The 19,685-nt window shown below is 35.5% G+C and overlaps 1 protein-coding gene across 1 annotated transcript in view; it reads right to left on the bottom strand.

The window, feature by feature from the left end:
• LOC137925628 (nucleolar protein 4) overlaps positions 1-19,685 on the bottom strand; it is a 223,806-nt gene that overhangs the window by 171,778 nt on the left and 32,343 nt on the right. The window lies entirely within an intron of this gene.

The raw sequence follows: 19,685 nt of genomic DNA, 5'->3' as shown, positions 1-19,685 counted from the left end.
ATCTATAAAATCCTTGTTCGTAAAAAGTTTATCAAAAGTATTTGAAGACGTATAATGCATCTTATGTATCGTCCATTTATTAATAAAACTGGTTACTTTCATCGAAATATATATATTTATATTTTATCGTCCTTCAAAAATATGAACGAAAAAGAAAATTGTTATGTTACTTAAATTGCCACATTGCCGATTTTTTTTTGAGAGATACCGTCATTCTTGGGTTCATTTTTTTGTAATTATACTCTGTAGTGTGAACGGAGTTTGTCCACACTTACAGAGAACTAACGTGCACACAATACGACCAAACGGTGTTTGCGGATCAAAGAAATATTTGCTGTACTCGGAATTCGGGTCCATAGAACACTACAATGGCGACGGTCACGTGATAACATTTTCAGTCATAAAATAATATAACAAATAAAATTTGTTTATCACACTTTAAATTAATACATAATAACTACTTTTAAACGTCATTTTTTCATGCTAGTTTCGACTTAAAATTCTGGTGTGAAGCTAACGAAGGCCAATAGTTAAGACTTTGAAAAACTGGATCAGTAATTATTTTTAAGTTAATCCCAAAAAAAAAGATTATAACATGGAAATCTTTTAATAAAAAACCTATTTGTAGTTTTATCTGTGACTTATAAGCACGTAATTCGCTATTATACAATAACTTATTATAAGTCTGTTTTGTTACATACATATTTACTGATCCAGTAGTAATCATTATTACTAGAAAGTTTTGGTGAGCAAAACCTATTTTACGTAAAAAAGAGACAGACTGATCATATCAGCTTTGCAATGTTAGGACACAAAAACTTTTCGGATCAAAATTAAACACACAAATTCAATGTGCATTTGATGTAATATTAGATTTTTTGCCAGACATGTTTCTCGGTGTTGCCACTATCTGTACGCAAATAATACCAAAACATTGCTTATATCACATGTGTTACCCTATTCGTTTATATATCTGTACCGCTGGGAATGGCATTAATAATTTCTTTATTGATAAAAGGAAAACTTTTAATAATAATTATATTAAAAGGTAGAAAAATAAACCCCATTGTGTTTATTATCACTTAATACGTTTTTATTAAATTTAAGTGACCAAATCAAATAATTACTACTGCTGCTCAAGTGTTATTTAGAGTTGTGGAGGTCATCCTAAATATTAACAAAAACCCAATCGAATTTGTTCTCATAAATTTTCATAGCTTTATTTGAAATTGAGGTAAATCATTACAGAAGTTTTAATTTCGCTTTACTAGTATTAATCTATAGAAGTGATCAGTAATTGATTCACAAGAGAAGATAAAATTAATAAATTATACAAGCGTTTAATTAAAGAGTTCATATTAGAGCTGCAGCCTAAAACAAAATAGGTCTAGAATAAATAAGATTGCTCGTGCAAAACCCGGGCCATTTCCCGGCACGGCGCTCGCCAAAATGTCTGCACATTTCGTGTTCACTCGCAAACGTGCCCGCGACACCCACCGCCGTAATGGCGGCATTAAGCGCGGGAAACGACATTTCTGTCAAATTGTTTTTTTTTTTAAACAAAAGTAAATTTGTAACAATTATTAGCGATAAAATAGATAATTTTTAGGACAAAAGTTATAATAATTAATCACATTTCAATGTGTAAAAATAACTACTTATGAAAAAAATTATACAAATTTGAATTATAAAAACTCTTCAATAAGTATAAACCATCATCTTACGGTACTTCTGTACCAGTGACAATTGAACAACTAACAAAGCTAATTTAAGTTGTCAAGTAAATAACCAGGATTAAATTTATAGTAAATTTGTATGCCGTGGTTGAACGAGTGAGAGATATAGCAGGAAAATGTTTTTAGGTTATAAAATGATTTAGCTCTGTCTAGAGCGAAAATTCCCTAATTATGTGATAGGCTTCCAAAGCAGTATGAATAGGATAATTTTAAACTTGTAAGATAGTGCATTGCAATTGGATTTCTTTAAACTTTCTACGCGGGGCAGACGACCCGAGCAATATACACGACACCTTTTTCTTTAAGTCGATGGACCCCGCACCCAATTGATTAATCCATGGAATGGTGAGCTACGATACAAGACTGTAGTGTTTATTTAATAAATAAATGTGAATTTTAATGAATGTAATCCGTACGAATATTGCACAAATGCTTTTGACATACCATTTTATTTATACCTCAACTATTCAAAGCTCTGGCGGCGACGGCGGGCCCGTATTGAAACGCTCGATTTATACCCACAGCCGGATTAGGGGCGGGCCGACTTGGCACCCGCACGCCGCCGACTCTCAAGCCGCCAAGTTTTAGACGTGGCTTTTTGGGAACTATTGAAACCTAAAGAGGACTTTGTAAAGTGTCATTTGTATTACGTGACCTGTTTTTTATCAGTATTAAATGCAAAAATGTACGCCAAGACTAGCAGAGGGCTATGCTCGGGATTTCTCTGATAGATCAAATCAGAAATGAGATCTGTAAACGCACCTAAGTAAATGACATAGTCCAGCGGATTGACAAGTGGAAATGGCAGTTGGCGGGCTATGTAACACGTAGAACAGATAGTCACCGAGACCTTGCAGTTTTGTAGTTGAGACCACGGGTCAGCGCAGACAAAAGACAGCCACAAGGCATACAAATTATTTCGTTAATATCATTAAAAGACGCTGAACGCAGATCGTTTGGAACCAGTTCTGTTGGTCGATCGATGTCCAACAGTGGACGGCTGAAATGATGATGACACACAGGCTTTTCGTTGTCTAATACATATGCAACAATCTTAATCCTTCTATGGATTTAAATATTAACGAATAAATCTCCTATCTCCAGAAAAACATGTAACAAAATACATAAAAATCAAGAAATAAACATTTCATGAGTTTAGTAACATCGCCAATACAATTTTGAAGAGACCGCTTTAGGTCAAATTAACCTTGTAATATTGGAACACAAAAACTTCCACTCAAAGAAAGAAGTCGAGTCAAAATTAAAAACGTAATACCTGTGTGCATTAGATAAATAATCCGATTTTGTGCCTCAAGATATAGTCTAGCCTAGAGATGTTTCAATCTGTTTCTTCACTATGTTTTCATAAATTTTTACTTATGTAGAGAATTAAACCTGCTATCTCATGAATGACATTTTCTAACTAAAAAGCTTCACTTTATTTGTCGAATTCTTTTTTTTTCGTATTATTTCTAATTTTGAAAAAAATATATCGATCACTTATATACGTTATAAAAAGAATACCAAAATAACTTTTGTAAAAACAAATTGAGTTCCACTTTAAAGCCATCCTTCGACTTAAAATATAGATAAGGGAGTTTCAAAGGCTTTCTGAACTGAGAAAAGCCCACAACAAATTCACGCAGATATTATTGTTTATTTACTGAAGCTTTTTTGTAATAACATACTAATATATATATTATATATTATTTATACTATTATTCATAGCGTTTTATTTGATTATTGAAGTCACTAAAATAAACTAATGGCTAATTTACGTACGCCTTTACGTTCTGTACATATCATCATCATCTCAGCCGTAGCCTGTCCATTGCTAGAGATAGATGGACAGGAAGTGACTTGTATCCATCGTATTTTGGCGACCTTGACAAAGTCATCTGTCCACCTGTTAGGTGGATATGGCACACTGCGTTTGCATGCCCGTGATTTCCACTTCAGAACTTTTAATTCCGTCTAAAAGAACGCGTTCTAAAAGAAGATAAGAAACACTGAAAACTCAACTGTCTCAAAATGAATGGCCGTTATATACGCAACTGCGACAATATTGTAAGACGCGAGCCGGAAAATCAACAAACATTCGTCGGAGCGCAGTTGGCGTTATCAGAGCGCCGCATAATCCTCGTTCATTTGCATACGCGGACCGCACTGTGGCCCGCATCGTCGGGATCAAGCCTTTAACAAGAAACGTGTTTAAGTATTCACCTCCGCAGCTCAATTTTTGGGTCGATACACCGTGCATTACGCCTTGCAAACATACCGCACGACCGTGTGTTGGGATATCGGCAATAATTGAAATTTAACTGACCATTGCGTATACTTTGTCCAATTTACTTATCGTGTTTACGAGCGTGGGTAATGTTTTGATTGATTTTCGCGAACTTCAATATATATATTTCTTTAATAGGCACGTGTATGTCGTACATTTGACGCGGTTATAACGTATTCGTTACAGTAATATTAAAATACAAACAACCATGGACTGAGCACCGTAGGATGTCCGCCCACAAGGTGGATAGACCTCGTTAAGATCATCGAGAGACATAGGATCAGGCTGCTTTCATCTGGTGCTATTGGAAATCTATGGGAGAGATTCATGTCCTATGTATAAACTTCCTATTGCTAAAATGATGATGATGATACTAGCGCCACATAGTGTGCAAAAAAGGGCGACTGGGGCCTTAGGATTTTTGAGTGGAGGCTTCGGACCGGCAAGTGCAGCGCAAGTCGTCCACTCACAAGGTTACTCACTTTGTTAAGACAGTTGGAAAAAGTTAGATGTAACCCTCTTCCTGTCGGTCTTATTTATTAGATAAATTTTGAACTATAGACGAAAAATATCTTTCCAAAGTTAATATACATTGGTTATGGCTTTAATAAATTAATTCTGCAACATAATTATATCTTTTTTTTAACTAAATTAAATTTATTTGATATAGTAATGACAATAGCCTCATATTTAACAGTTCTCGACTAGCGACCAAGGGCATGTAGACATGGTGAGGGTGGACCTTTCACTAGGTGGACCGAAATAATGGTTAAGGTGGCAGGAAGTTGCTGAATGTGGTCAGTGCCTGACCAGTCATCGTGGCTATCTTCTGGGAAAGCCTGTGTCTTGTGGTGAGCGTCTATTAACATGATGATGATAGCAGTATTAATATAAGGTCACTAAACAAAATCAGTTTCTTCGGAAACCTATGGGATAGACTAATGACTAACAGTCAACGTCTTACAGCTGAAATGATGACAAAGATTATAGTTAAGACAATAGCCACGGCACACTCAAAACAGAACCCAGCTTACTTACTAATCTGGTATAGAAGTGCCTATAGCAAAAGAGATTCATATCACCAAATACGCCGGAATACGAAATAAAGTACAATCTGTTGAAATAACAAACGTTCCTGATAATTATGATCGCGTTGAACAGGCGGCGTATGAACGAAAATAAATATTTTTACTCCATTACGGCGATTCATCATTTACAGATAGGAAATCAAAATTCATTCCGGCAATCCGTATTCACGCTATTTGCACACGCTCCGGCGTCGCGCGACTTGCCCTTTGCCACCAGAATGTTCTGCGTGGGGTTACTTCGACGAATCTCTCTGTTCGAGTGGAGTGAAGAATATTGACCACCAAGGGCGGCATATTACATCCACCAACAGTCTTCTAAAAACGCTGGATACAGACTGCTTCCAATCGGTCTTAACGTCGGAATATTGCTGATGAACTCTGCTAATAGCTTTCACTTTTAAACTACGTTGATAATGTCCATTGACTTAGAACGTACCAAATTTTGTAGCCAATTATCAGTTACGATATATATAATATTTATTGTATAATCAGAGAAAGATTTTAAGATCAAGGCTGAAAGAAAAAATGCTGAAAATACAGAAGAGAGCAAAATAAAGCGACAAAACAAATGCATAAAACGCGTGCTAACCAACGCGTTGCTTATGAACTTGGACATAGTGGACGGGTGGCGTGGCGTTCTGTTTTCAAAGAAAGGTTGTGAAAATCAATAGTCACTTCCTGCAAATAATAAAAAACATTTCACATTGCAAATTTTTTTCCTATCCACTCTAAATCGAACTTGGACCAGACTGTGCTCTAATCAATAATTCATTCGCTCGTTTGACGTAAATTGGGAGAATTGTACCGGATGCGGCTTGCGGGCACACATCCCGTCGGCCTTTTTAAACATTCAATTCATTTAACCTCTTCCATTTGATATAGGATATTAAAACAGTGTCGCATAACCAACGCACATAGCGCTTGCCAGTTTAAATACAGGCAAAATCCTTCGCACGCAATATACTTCGATCTCGTCGCCTTGTCGAGATAAGAAACAGTAATACATCTAGACGTTGTAGACAAATTAATGAACGAATTAACTAAAAGATTTCTTAATTTCATTACATTTTGATTAACAACGACACAACCGTCAAAAGTAATTGGTAATTTAACTGTTAACTTCACTTTATTGACTTATTGCAGTCAAATTGAAAAATTAAATAAATACAACCTGTTTTAGAGTGATTACTTACAAAATGAAAACTTTTACAAAAATTTAAAAAGGTAGCTATAATGTCATAGCCTCTTCCTTCAGTGCTGCACGCTACACATCATTCTAATTCTGCGACCTTCGATCGCAAGGCTAAGTCCTCTACAGCCGGGCTACCACTCTTGTTATAAATGTTTATGATAGTATTTTTGCATTAAGTTTTATATTTTTAATTACGTGCGTGTTATTCTACTATTTTATAAATATTTGTCTTTAAATAAATGATCGAACATATTCCAGTTTTAAGTAAAGATCACGCAATTAATCTTATATCTAACGACCTATTCAAATGTTCAATCATGAAATATAAAATTAAAGCCGGCATGTATATAGACTTATTAAAATGTTAAGTACACACTTCGCTAATGCGGCTGGAGGCGAAGCCAGAAAATTACCGACCGCACGACTTCAAAGAGAAGCGACGAGTGTGTGTCGATATTTATCTGTCACTTGGCCTCGCAAAACCTATCAGCAATGATGCAACAACAGTTTTACACTCTCATCCGCCTTAATACTTTACGTTACGGTTGATTTTCGGCTGAATTAAACTATATTAAGTTTGTTGACTTCTGTTACGTGTATAGATTGCGCATTTATGCCATAGAAAACTTATATATATCAACTACATAAGACACATCACTGAAGAACGCCCGTCACGATAAAGTAGAGCTTAAAAAGTAGTACGTTACTCTTATATCATCAGGAACAGTGATGATCTTTGCTGCAACGCGACGTTCTGATATATTACTGTGATGTAATTTCAATTGCAGAGACGAAAATATATATTACCAGAAGCGGCTCATATTAAATAGCGCTGTTGCAGTGCCCTCTCAAGGATATTACATCTTTTTTATTCTACTGTGCGTATATAATAATCAAATTTGTCAAATCAAACAAAGTATGATTCCTAACACTATATTCCATGAGTTCGAAAGAAAAACATCGACGCAGGCCGACGATTAAAACAGGATATTTTAAATGAAAATTCCTTTAAAAATGACACAAGCCGCTGCAATATCTGTAGCAGTAAACTAATGTTGCTAAAAATTCATTATCACGCAAATCATGTAAAAATCATTTTGACACTTGATACGTCTCATTAGTTTAATAATTACACGGTGATGATGTCACCATATTAGCCAGACAAAGTGAATATAGCTCTCTTTATAACTCTGAGAAATATATTTTTTTTTCAATATAATTGATGAATTTGTTACCTCGGTCAATGTTAATATATGAGCTTTCTAGAACCTCCACAGCACTAATAGAAAGGAGTTCAAAAACAGGAAAAAATCAACACGTCCGTGGACAGCCGCTGACAGTGACGCATAATACAAATTTGCATAGGCTGACATTTTGCATATGTGTAAAAGAATTTTTGAACAGACGACATAGCGCACGGAACAGTCGCTGGAATCTCAGTTCTGGAGTGGAAACGACAAACCGGCAAGCGCAACACAGAACATCTAACTACAAGGTAGACAGACGACCTTATAAAGGTCATCGGTGTCTGAATTCAAGCCCCTTCCTACCGGTTTTCTTGGAAATCTATGGGTGCGGGAAATCAGCAAAGGAAATCCTACTAAGTCTTAAAACCAAAAAACCATGAACTAAAAGATAGAAATTCTATCTTTAAGCAGTGGATTTACAACTAGAAAAATTACGCAATTCTTATGATTCATTAAAACAGCTTGCCAGGAATATTTTATTGGTTAAAGTAATTGTGCGCAGCTGTGAAAGAATAAATTACAATTAATTTTAAAATACGCTACGCGATCTGAATTGGGGGCAAAAGAACATTCTACGAATTTATTTTTAGAAAGAAGTGTCCCTGTTATAAGTTAAAAATTCAACGTTGACGCAGGCTTGTTTGTAAGGTAGTGTGGGAGGTTTATCAATGATATAATGAAATAACTAAAACTAAAGTGTACATCCTAAATATAATAAACTTTATGAAAGATGTAAAAGTCCAGGCTATTGTAAGTCCTTAAACGCCATATGTTAACAAATCCTTCATGGGCCTGACTGTACATTATAGTTCAACAACAATTTCAAATGTTCCGTAGTTAGAAATCTAAAATTGAAACTACATTATTAAATTAATCTTATTATATCATTTAAAAGATTCAGTTGATCGTAAAATATTGAACTTGATTTGGTGACTTACGTGGTAGATTTAATAATGGGAACATTATTATTAAATTTCATTTTAAAGGAGCAAAAGTGAGTTTCGGGTCGGTGATTTTCAGTAGATCAGGATTCCGAACCAGTGGTAGCCTACTACTTGTAATCTTAAAATAGCTGATTCGAAAGCGCGACATATAAATTTAAATTGGAAATATGTGTTTTATCTCGGATATCATGAAACAGCTTTTCGAAATGTGTTTAACCCAAGATCTAAATATAATGAACGTAATGAGTGACATAAAAGGACTTACAACAGACTAGTCCTAAAGCCGTGATGAGTGAACTAATGGGATATTATTAGCCAGTCGTCAGGGCATATCACTAGGAGCGCAGCATTTCGCAAAATGTACACTCACGGCAGCATAATGAGGGCGACAGCGGCGTGGGAGGATAACAGGCCGCCAGCCCTCCGGGTCTGGCCCTTTGACGCGCCGCGGTGGGGCGTGCGATGTGTTTGATCGCTTGTAGCGCGTTTTCTATTACTTGATATTTCAATATTAAATTTATCAAGATTAAAAATATTATATTCGCTTTTTACAACTTACTGAGTCAAATTTCATAATAATATATCTACAATGCTGTGTGATCTGCACTACGTTGGATTTTTTATTTCAAAACCTCGGTCCGTATCAGACCATCAGATGATTCCTTTATCCCTTCCATCATCTCAAGGTTTTCGTTATCAATATTAAATATAAAGTTGTGTTTTTAAATACTGCGTGAATGCTGATGAAAAAATATTATTTATGCCTTAAATTGTAATCCATAATAAAATGAATATAATTAAAAGAAAAGTCAAACGGAACTCAAACTTTCAAAAAAAGTAGTTTTCATGTTAATAATAAAATTAAGACTGGCTTCGCGACGATCTTTGGAGTAGGCCTATACCATGAAGTGGATGTGTCGGCTGACTTGGTGATGAGGGATACTATTTGACAGTAATTAGAAACTAAAGAATTATATTTTAATAATATCAATATAATTTTATTTAAATCGTTACATAATACTAAAAAATATAACACTACATTTTAACTCATAAGAAGTTATAAATAAAATTTATCATACAAATCCAAGTATCAACTAAGCTTTGACGCGCTATAGCCCGTCAGCACCTCGACAGGCGCGAGGCGCGGCCCGGGGCGGTCGACGTTAGCGTTGTCAGGGTTGTCACCTAATTTCTAACGTCGTAATTATTCCTCGTGGCTTTTGATATCCTTCTGTTACTAATAAAAAGATTTTTTTTAACAATCACAAAAGAAAAAATCTTTACAAAGCTCATGGTAATTTACATTTATTAAAACTAACTTCGTATATTTACAGATGTTCATTATGTAGCTTAACATGATTTGAGTTTTAAAATTTTGTTCTATTGTTGGAGACTTTGTAAATTTGATATAAAAATTTCAATAGCGCCAAAATACATTTTAGTATATAGTTTTAAATTTAAATAGAAAGATAAATACTACTATACTGACGTATTTGGAAGCGCAGCAAAAAGAAGTGCGTGCAGAACGCCTAGCCTGAGACCTATTTTAAAGCAGTGAAGCACCAAGACTCTCAATGGAGCTCCGATTCGTGCTACTGCTACATACCACAATGTCGCCGGATAGGGAGACCAGCAAGTTTGTACATCGCTTCGGCAGATGCTCAGTGAATGACCAGATCCAGCACCTCCATGAGGGGACTTCAGCAGGGGCTGTTACTTGACGATACAGCTTTTATATACAAAAATGAATAAATAGTACATAGGAAAAATTTAAAAAACTATTAAAATAATGAATGCGACAGCCCTATTCTCTTTACCTACCTACCGCCGCACCGCGTTGAGTACGGTGGCGTATAATACCGCCTGGGAAACGCCGAGGCCTTGTATACTATATAGTATATACGTAGCTATGGGTACGTGGCAAGAAATCATGGTATCAAAACTATACCTTTTGCTATGTATTGTACGTATGATTGGACCTCGGAACAAACAAAACCATTTGACTTAACTAATAAAAAATATTTCTCGACAGATGTGTTAACAACATTTTAAATAAACACTGATTTTGAACGATTGAAAAAGTATATGGCCTTTGCAAGCATTTTTGAACAGTCAAAAATTTTAACATTATAAGTTATGCTTATCTGTTTAGAAAAGCCACCAGAAACTCTTCAGTTGCTCTGTTTATATGAAATTTAATATTGTTGGTTTTTTTATTCATTGATCAACCAAAACTCTTGAACAGCATTATAAAATTAATATAATAATATACTTTTAATTTTATATTTAAAACTAAGAAAGAAAAGGTCTAATATATGAGGGAAAACTTTATTATTTATGCGTATAGTCAAACCCATAAAGGACTTGTTATTTTTTTGAAGACGAAATTTAGCTGCCGCTAGCTGTTTCATTTCAAACAGAAGAAACCACTTTCTTACACAATTAAAGAATTTTTTTGTTTGTCAACAAAAATTCGTGATTAAGTTGAAATGTAAAGATGATTTCTATAACAAAAAAAGAAACAGAAGTCAGTCAACCCGCCCGGAGCGACGTAACGAGCGTGGATACCAGGAGCACATAGCGTCGGGCACGCGCCATTAGCCGCGAGCCGGGCGCCCGGAACGGGCCCTATTTCCGCGAGGAAGCGGGCCCGGAAGCCGCGCCGCGTCCGCCTCGCTGCTGCTAACTTACTCTGGAGTCTCGACGCTCTTTACTTATGTAACCCTGGTACTGGGCTAGATATATATCTGCGGTATTGGTAACAAAATCGAATGAAATTTTCTGAATTTTCTTTCTTTTAAGTCGCCACCCCGCTTTTGGCGATATTTAAATATATATAAAAAATACCAAATGTCGCTTCTCAATACTTGTATGTAAGTGTAAAAGCATTTAAACAAAAATTTATTTATCCAGGAAGTGACAACTCTTCGCAAAGCTCAAACCAACAAGTTCACACCAAGAAGAACACGGTGCAGAAATATTTTAACTGTATATGTGCAATGTTGCAATAACATTTACATTAAAAATGTATTTTATATTTAAACAAAAACACAAAAACGTTACCGTTTTTCCCAGGAAATGTAAATCAGAATCGAGTCTTAGGTAAACAAATTTTTTCCACCTAAGACACACCAATTTTGTAAACCTTTCTCTGGCCATTGTACGCTTTAACAATACAATCCCAGATAAAGTTCAGAGAGCCGCTAATGTTAGATTAAAAAAAGGTAAAAAAACATTTTTGTTAATTGGTTACACACTGTAAATGAATGGATACAAAATATCACACGCTGGAATTGATATTTTCGTCTCCACGCTATTTAAATGTTATTCAAACTTGTTATTTCTGTCTTTTTTAAAATATATCTTGACCTGTGGATTTTCTTTCGGCTGTTCTTCTTGGGTCTGAAGTATTTATAGTCCGAACAGGTGATAGACTCATCATCAGTAAGAGATGTAAAAAGAAAAATTATCATTTTACGAAGCACTGATGGATTCAAAGTTATAACGAAAGGGCAGACTTAACAACCCTTCTAATCACGTTATAAATCACCATAAATTTTACATTGCTACGATATATATGACAGTCGTCTGGCACTTAAATCCGAACCTCCATGTACTCTAGGGTCTCACATATTTAGACCAGTAAGATAGCCGTAATATTGTCCGAATTAAGGAAAATAATATAATTCAAGTTAACATTTCGAAAGGGTCTCTTAATTATAAATATTGCTATCAGACCTTGGTTTTCGGACATTATTTAAAAAAAACCGTCTAAACGCTTTGTTTGCCGTTTAAAATATGTAAACATTTTTTCTATTATTTTCCTTAAATAACTTTTTCGTATGTACTGACGTGGTTGGTGACTTTGTTCTTTAAATTTTGTTGTATAGTAATATAATTTATTCCAATATTAATAAGCAAGAAATACGCTGGTTAAATTTAAAATGCTACAATAATAACAAACAGGTTACCTTCCAAATGGCAGTGATAAATAATTCAATACCTGAAAAAAAAAACATGAAGTTAGAATAAAATATTTGACAACAAAACTCCGACATAGACTTGCTAAGAGAACAATCACACAAAATTTTTCTTTGAATGTTTCGAGAAAGTTCTCATACGGTTTCTATATAGCGGAATTGTAAACAGAAAATTTTGAATAAAATTTAAACAAAATAATATATACTCATCTATATTACACGTACTACATTTATTGTAGATAACATCAGTAGTTTCTTTAGTCTAATATCGTCATCATAAAAATCATATTTATTGATTTTTTTCAAACAAAAATACAAAATTTTTGTATTAAAGTTAGATAAAGGCACTCGTATGTGACAGCAGTTTTATAATAATTAAGATGTCGGTTAATTAATTATGATCGGTATTTGGATTTCGCTAATTTTATGGTGGAATAATAATAATCATTATTCACACTAGTAATTGGTTTCGATTTCCCAGGATCTGTCATAGGTCTCATCAATCTGAGCCAAAAAAAATCTTTCAAAGAGCCGCATGTTGCCTGCGAGCCGCAGATATGCTACTTCTGCTATAGACTATTTAAATTGAAGAAAAAATTGTTAAAATGTCCTTTATTATATGTAAAAAATGGTGTCATAATCTGAAAAATACGATAGACATTAGTAACAAACTCAATTTCCACATTTTTAATTTGCCGCGCAAAGACCGGTTTATGATTGACAGTAAAGTGAGGTGTCGTTCTCAATCGCGTTGTACAGTTTTTATTGCGGCAATAACCGGCGCAGCCCTATCAGCAGCTGTCGTGGTATTATAAAATCCTTGGGCTTTAATTAAATATTAAAACAAGCATAGCATATTCCCTTATATAACATCTCCAATCTGATAACATACAAGAAAGTGGCCCGAGCCAATACTCCTAGAAGAACCCTTGAGATTTGCTACCAACTAAAGATGGATAAGTTAAGCGCTATCTGGCGTTTTATACATGCTTATTCACTTACGTCAAAATAAAGAATTATTTCCGAAAAGATGTTTCGACAAACTTTTACATTCAAATGTAATTGGCCAGTCGTAGTCGAAATAAAAAAAGAATAAAACAAAACTAATTGATGTCTTCTGAATGATTTTTTACAGAAAATGTATTTTCTAATTCATATTTTAAAGACCCTAATATTTTGGTTATATTTTCATTATAATGCTTCATGGTACACGCCTTTTTTGGTTTCATTTGACAATGTTTAAACTAATAATTGTTCTATTTTACATCATAGTAGGTATTAGTAAATTTAGGCACTATTTTGACTATTATTAATGGCTTTCCTTTCGATCTCAATTACTTGACTTTTATATGAACAGATTTATCCGACAGTACATCTAAGGTTTGATAACGGTAATAAGCAAAAACCAGTACAACCGTTCCATCTTAATCCCGGACTCGAGAATATCTTCACTCTAGCAAACTGACAGGATAAGTGGCTTCTGTAAAAACTTGTATGTACATCTATAAAATGTATTTACACATATGGAATTGCGCTCAAGAATCTTTATATAATTATGTAAGCGATAAAGACGGTGTAAGGACTTCCTGAGCATCTTTAAATCGGTGTGCTAAAATGTTTTGAATGACAGCCGTAACCGAGATATTCGAAGGTTTAGTTCCCATGATTCAAGGAAAAGACAGCCTAAGCTTTGTAAAATCTTGAAGACCTATACGAAACTTCTTAGGAAAATCTTCGATATATAAATAATAATGCAAATGTATCGACTGGGCCCTATTATTGCTCTTTTAGTTTTCCATCACAAAGGCGGCAATATTGAAAATGCTAATGGACAAATAGCATTCATCTTAAGCTTCAAAAAATTGTTATTTAATAAAAAAATAGCCGATGGTCACTGTGGCCGAAAGGTTCTCGACTGGCGACCACGAGCCGGTAGACGATGCGCGGTTAGGCCCCCTACTATATGAACCGAAGACAGACATGGGCGCGTGAACTCGCTGGATGCAGGTAGCGCAAGACTGGTCCGCGCATAAGGTGCAGGTCAACATTAATCTAAAAACATCGCCATTGCAATTCTATTTATAAAGAAACATATTTCTGAAATGAACTATCAATTACATGATTCAATTTTAATTTAATATCCTTTATTAAACACGTTAGGATACATTTAGATAGTTTCACAATAATATACAAAGAAGCATAAAGGGCGGTTTAATCACACAAGGCAATCTTTTACAGGCAACCATAGTATGTAAAAGGCAGAAGTACTAATAATGTGTAGTTGACGCGTACAATACGTATTTGCAAATAACTGTACAAAAACGTACATAGATACATGATCAAAGTTCTGCACTGGGACATCAAACATCCTCTGATGTCTTATATTGAAATAAAAATGCCCGATGCCCAGAATTTAACGCATTTCAAAAACCGCATGAACGTTACAGAATTGTTTGGTCATGTAGTAACATTGAATATACCATCAGATACATACCGATATTCTCGTTTTATTGTAGTACAAAAAAAAATAGAATGAGAAAGTGAGGACTCCGCATTCCCACAGGCGCATTGCGTTAAAATCAATTTAAAGCGTCAATATTGAATGGTCAACGACGGTGGACTTTTCTATTCATTATTAGGATACTCCATATTTAATAATCTATGTAGAAATCTGTAGTCGTTGTAAATCTGAAGTATAAGAATGGACTTCGAAAGTACAATACCTATTGCATATAAAACAGTGCTACCATAATGCCGATGAAACGATAAAACCTTTGAAAATCATGTGCGCACTCAGAAACGTATATCATAACGCCCTGTGCCTGAGCCGCGCTAAGTGTATAAATCCATTCAGACGCAGATCCTACCCGCGCATAACAACCCGGCAAAAACAGGGCAAAAAGACCTAATTTCGTATTTGGAACGCAACGCTCACAAACCGGCGACTCCGGGGAGCATTAATCAAAATTAAAAGTGGATTAGGCGGGAACACGACACGCGCGGACTTTAGAATTGGCGGTAAATGAGTCAGGGGCTAAATGCGTATTTTTCGACGCATACGGCGGCAACCTTGCACAGTTTTGCCGTCTCTTTTGTTTTGCATCTTGTACGAATTCATGTCAATAGACAAAAAGGCAAGTTTTATCCTTTTTATTGTATATTTTATGCTATAAGGGTATTCAACAATCATTCTGGCCGTCGATTTCGGACGCAACGACACAAACATGTTGCCAGCTCTGTAACGTAGCGTAAGTCCTTCACGGAATGTCCATTAAAAACACATTTTATATAGATATATGATTGTTTCATATTAAGGTACAATAGGAAATAATGTCACTGGTTTGAAAACAATATGGTGGAATGTGGTAAATCATATTTTCGTATATCAATATTTAGTAATTAATTATTTAAAATTACGGCACTGATATAAGGGACGAGGAAGAAATTTTAAAGAAAATACAAAAATAATATTTCGACGCAAGACAAAATATATACATATAGTAGTCGATATGAACAAAAGAATTATGGAATGACTACCGCTACCTGAAATACCCAGGAATAGCTAGTAATAAACGTTTATTTGAACACATTCGCAATTTTTTTCAAAAATACATTTGTTTTTAAAATAAATATTATACGTCTACTGCTCGGCATATGCTTTACCAGTTCTAGCGGTTCCATGTGAATGGAAAACCTACGCTACGCTTGCAGGTCAATGGTCTTCATTCCCGATGGAGGAGAGGTCTCCACCTTAATAACCTAGCTGCTATCTGTTTTGCGCATTGTCTGGCTTGCCCACTTCCACCTCAACTTGCCAGCGGACGGCATCGGATTCTTATATTCGTCTACAGATGTCATTATAGCTGATTCGAGCTTATAGAAAAAACTAGCATAGCCCTCTTCATGGCCCGTTGAACGACTGCGAGCTTTCCAATATATTTATCGTCAGTCAAATGGACGACCTCCGAAATATTCACTGGCTATGTCTAATAGCCGGGAAACTGTTATATATTCCAACCGCCAGTTGCTCGATTATTCACAATCGTTTGAAAGTTCAAACAATGCGCGCTCCGAGCCGCGCGTATTGGAACTATATTGCGTTCGCCCGCCATGGCTGCGAGTGTAATGGGCAGTTTGTTCGAACTCGCAATCAACTGGCAGCGGTAAAGGCGTAAGTTTGAATGAAAATAGTTCCTCCTTTGAATTGAAATTCCCTAAAGAAGTGGAGCGCCCAAGCATTTTTCTCACTTCGCGACGACGACGATCTTTTAATACTTTTGTCCAATGAAGCATGCGAAATGGTTTAATAATTGATAATTTATAGTACATCATAATTATTCGAAAAAGGAACTCGAAAATCATTCGAATTCATTTTACATTGTAATTATAAGAATACTGAGATTATTCGTAATAGCAGGAAGTCGCTGAATGAGATCAGCACGAGATCTGTCATCATGGCGTTTTTTGGGTTAGACCAATGCCTTGCAATGAGCGTCTGTCGGCTAATATGAAAATTATTACATCTGGATTTCTTGTATTCGATACCAAAAAACCAAAATAATTACTGTAGTGTATTACTCTTAGTATTACATTCTTTAGTAACATCGAGCTAAATATGTGTTTACATGTTGACGAAATGTCATTCTACATATGTCGTTTGCACAATGCGGATGTCATCTCTTGCTTTATAAACTGTTACCTTAAACACTGCATTTCCATATATTTTGGCACTATTTTCTATTTCATTATTAATATATATTATGCCATATAGAAACATTGATTGATAATATTATTATTGATGTATTTATTATTCTAAAAACAGCGAGTGAATTAAATAGTAAATAAAAAAATAAAGTGTTACTAGGACATTTAAAAAAACAAATTTATTTACAATAGTTGACGGAAGTACAATCTACCCCTTTCACCCACAAAATGCGTTTGAAAAAACTCCATATTAACTTAGATTGGCGAATCCATCTGTAGTGACATTTAATTTCTTAAAAATGTAAGTGCTATAAATTTTGCAGATTCAGATTTAAATGAGAAGTAAATTTGATAAACGTATTTCTTGATTAAATGTATTTAATATAATGAAATTGTTTGCAAATTCATAAATTCTATTATTCCAGTATACCGTGCAAGGCGTTTCATGGTACCTTTGTAGGCTATTGTCTCGATTTACAGACAAAGTCCTGGCGTATCTCGACACGCACGTAAATAATGTATCGTTCACCTTCAATCTTAATTAATCATCTTTTGGCGTCACTAACTCACTTTCGATTTTCTTTATACTAATTTCAATCGTATATCTATATAGAATACTGTCTACATTAGCGTGCAGGCTGTTAAATCGGTTTTGTGGTAAAATCGTATACGATCCGGGGAAAGCAAAACGGGAGAAAACCACGCCCTCAGAATACCACCGTGAAAATGTAATCTGCCGTAACATTTGTGGGGAGTGAAGTAACTCGAAGATCGGATTACCACTAACCCGACAACGTACTGTATTTACACATCAAAGTGCATAAAGAAGGGATGTCTACTGGCCGTAAGTTTCTCTAAGTTTAAACAAACATTGACTACGAAGGTACCATAAAAAACACACATTACAGCTCACCTTTTAAGCTCTGAATATCACAAAAAATTAGTACGTGTTTTGTTACATATAATATTATGCGGTTGATACATATGTAACTGCCGTTCATGATGATAAATCATAATTGCAGCCGCACGACCCCCTCTGTTGGATATAGGCCTCCGCCCTAGATTTCCAATATGGTTGGAGGTGCCTAGAGTCGTGATGATCTTAGTAAGGTTGTCAATCCACGTTGACTTCCTCCCACGCTCCTCCTACCGGCCTGTGATCTCTACTCTAGAACCTTAAGGCCGTAAATAATATACGAATATGTTACATGATACAAGGTAATTAGGTATGTCATGGGCCGGAAACGCCATTGTGGCCCTTTTGAAATGTATGTGGAAGTTGAAATTGATACATGCAATATATTAATTAAATCGATTTTATTCTTGACGGTAAGTCTTTCCCGCCTTACTGGAATTTACAGATTCCGTGAGCTTAAAGGGAACCACAGAAGGCACTTATCCTAGATCATCATTTAAGATATCAAAGCTCGATGGCTCCCTCAAGAGCCTCAGCCCAGATAGCTGCACATTATTTTCATTACCGGATTTCGTTTAAACGAAGTATGCACCGGTTTTATTGTAACACCTTTTATTAGTAATCAATGTATACTTAATCTTTATGCTTCAAAGTTACTTCATGTATTTTGATAGGAGGACGACAAAGACAGTTTTACTATAAAATTTCTATATTCCTTGCTAATTATTATTTATGATACATTGAGGCAATTAACCTTCGCCGAAAAAATATAATGAAAAAATATTTGCAGCCGAAGCTTTCGACAGCTGCATATTAAATATTTAGTTGATGACATATACCCCTCGCCGAAATTACGTCGTAAGGCGATAAGCCGTAATCATAGCGATGGAATTAAACAATAGATAGGGTAAATAGTGTACTCGAGTGGTGATCAGGAAACGGTAGACGCGCGGTGACATAGTCAGGGCGCGAAAAACGCAGGATGCGGGCCGCGAAAGATTGGTAATCGTGATGATCTTTCGCTAAAGGTCGCTATGGTGACATATTTGACTGACAAAGGGCGCTGCGACTGACATGATGACGAAGATAATGGTAAATTAATTGGTAGGCAATGATTAGATTATCCAAATGACTAGGATTTAACCGTGTAGTTATTTATAATAAAAATCTTCCAGAGCTTCATTTTATAATGCTTAAATTTTTCTGCGTAATGCGAGCAACGCAAGACCGATCTGTGGCGATCTTAGGGGGAGGCTTATGCCTTGCAGTGAGGGTCTAAGAGCTGATATCATTATAATGAAGTTAAATACCAAACTATTGAATCGTACTTGACTCAAAGCAAACACGGTTAGTGAATTAGTAAAACAGAATGCAGTAAATTATGCTCGCAAATTGATACGGTAATAAGATACGCGACGACGCGAGGGATCTGCCGCCTTGCGTCCCCGACGTATGTGCAGCCCGTCCAATTGATAACTTGATAACGCCCGGCCCCCGGGGCCCGCGGCCGCAATCCCGGCCCCGGGGCTTATCTATAGGGCTGCCAACATTGAACATGTCACGCAATAAATTTAAACGAAATAGAAATAAA

The sequence above is a fragment of the Battus philenor genome, unplaced genomic scaffold, assembly GCF_028537555.1.
Source record: "Battus philenor isolate CCGP_79_NKW_IND1 unplaced genomic scaffold, ilBatPhil1.0.hap1 SCAF_27, whole genome shotgun sequence".
NCBI lineage: Eukaryota > Metazoa > Arthropoda > Insecta > Lepidoptera > Papilionidae > Battus > Battus philenor.
The sequence above is the reverse complement of the archived record's forward strand: the minus strand, read 5'-3'. Positions and strand labels throughout refer to the sequence as shown.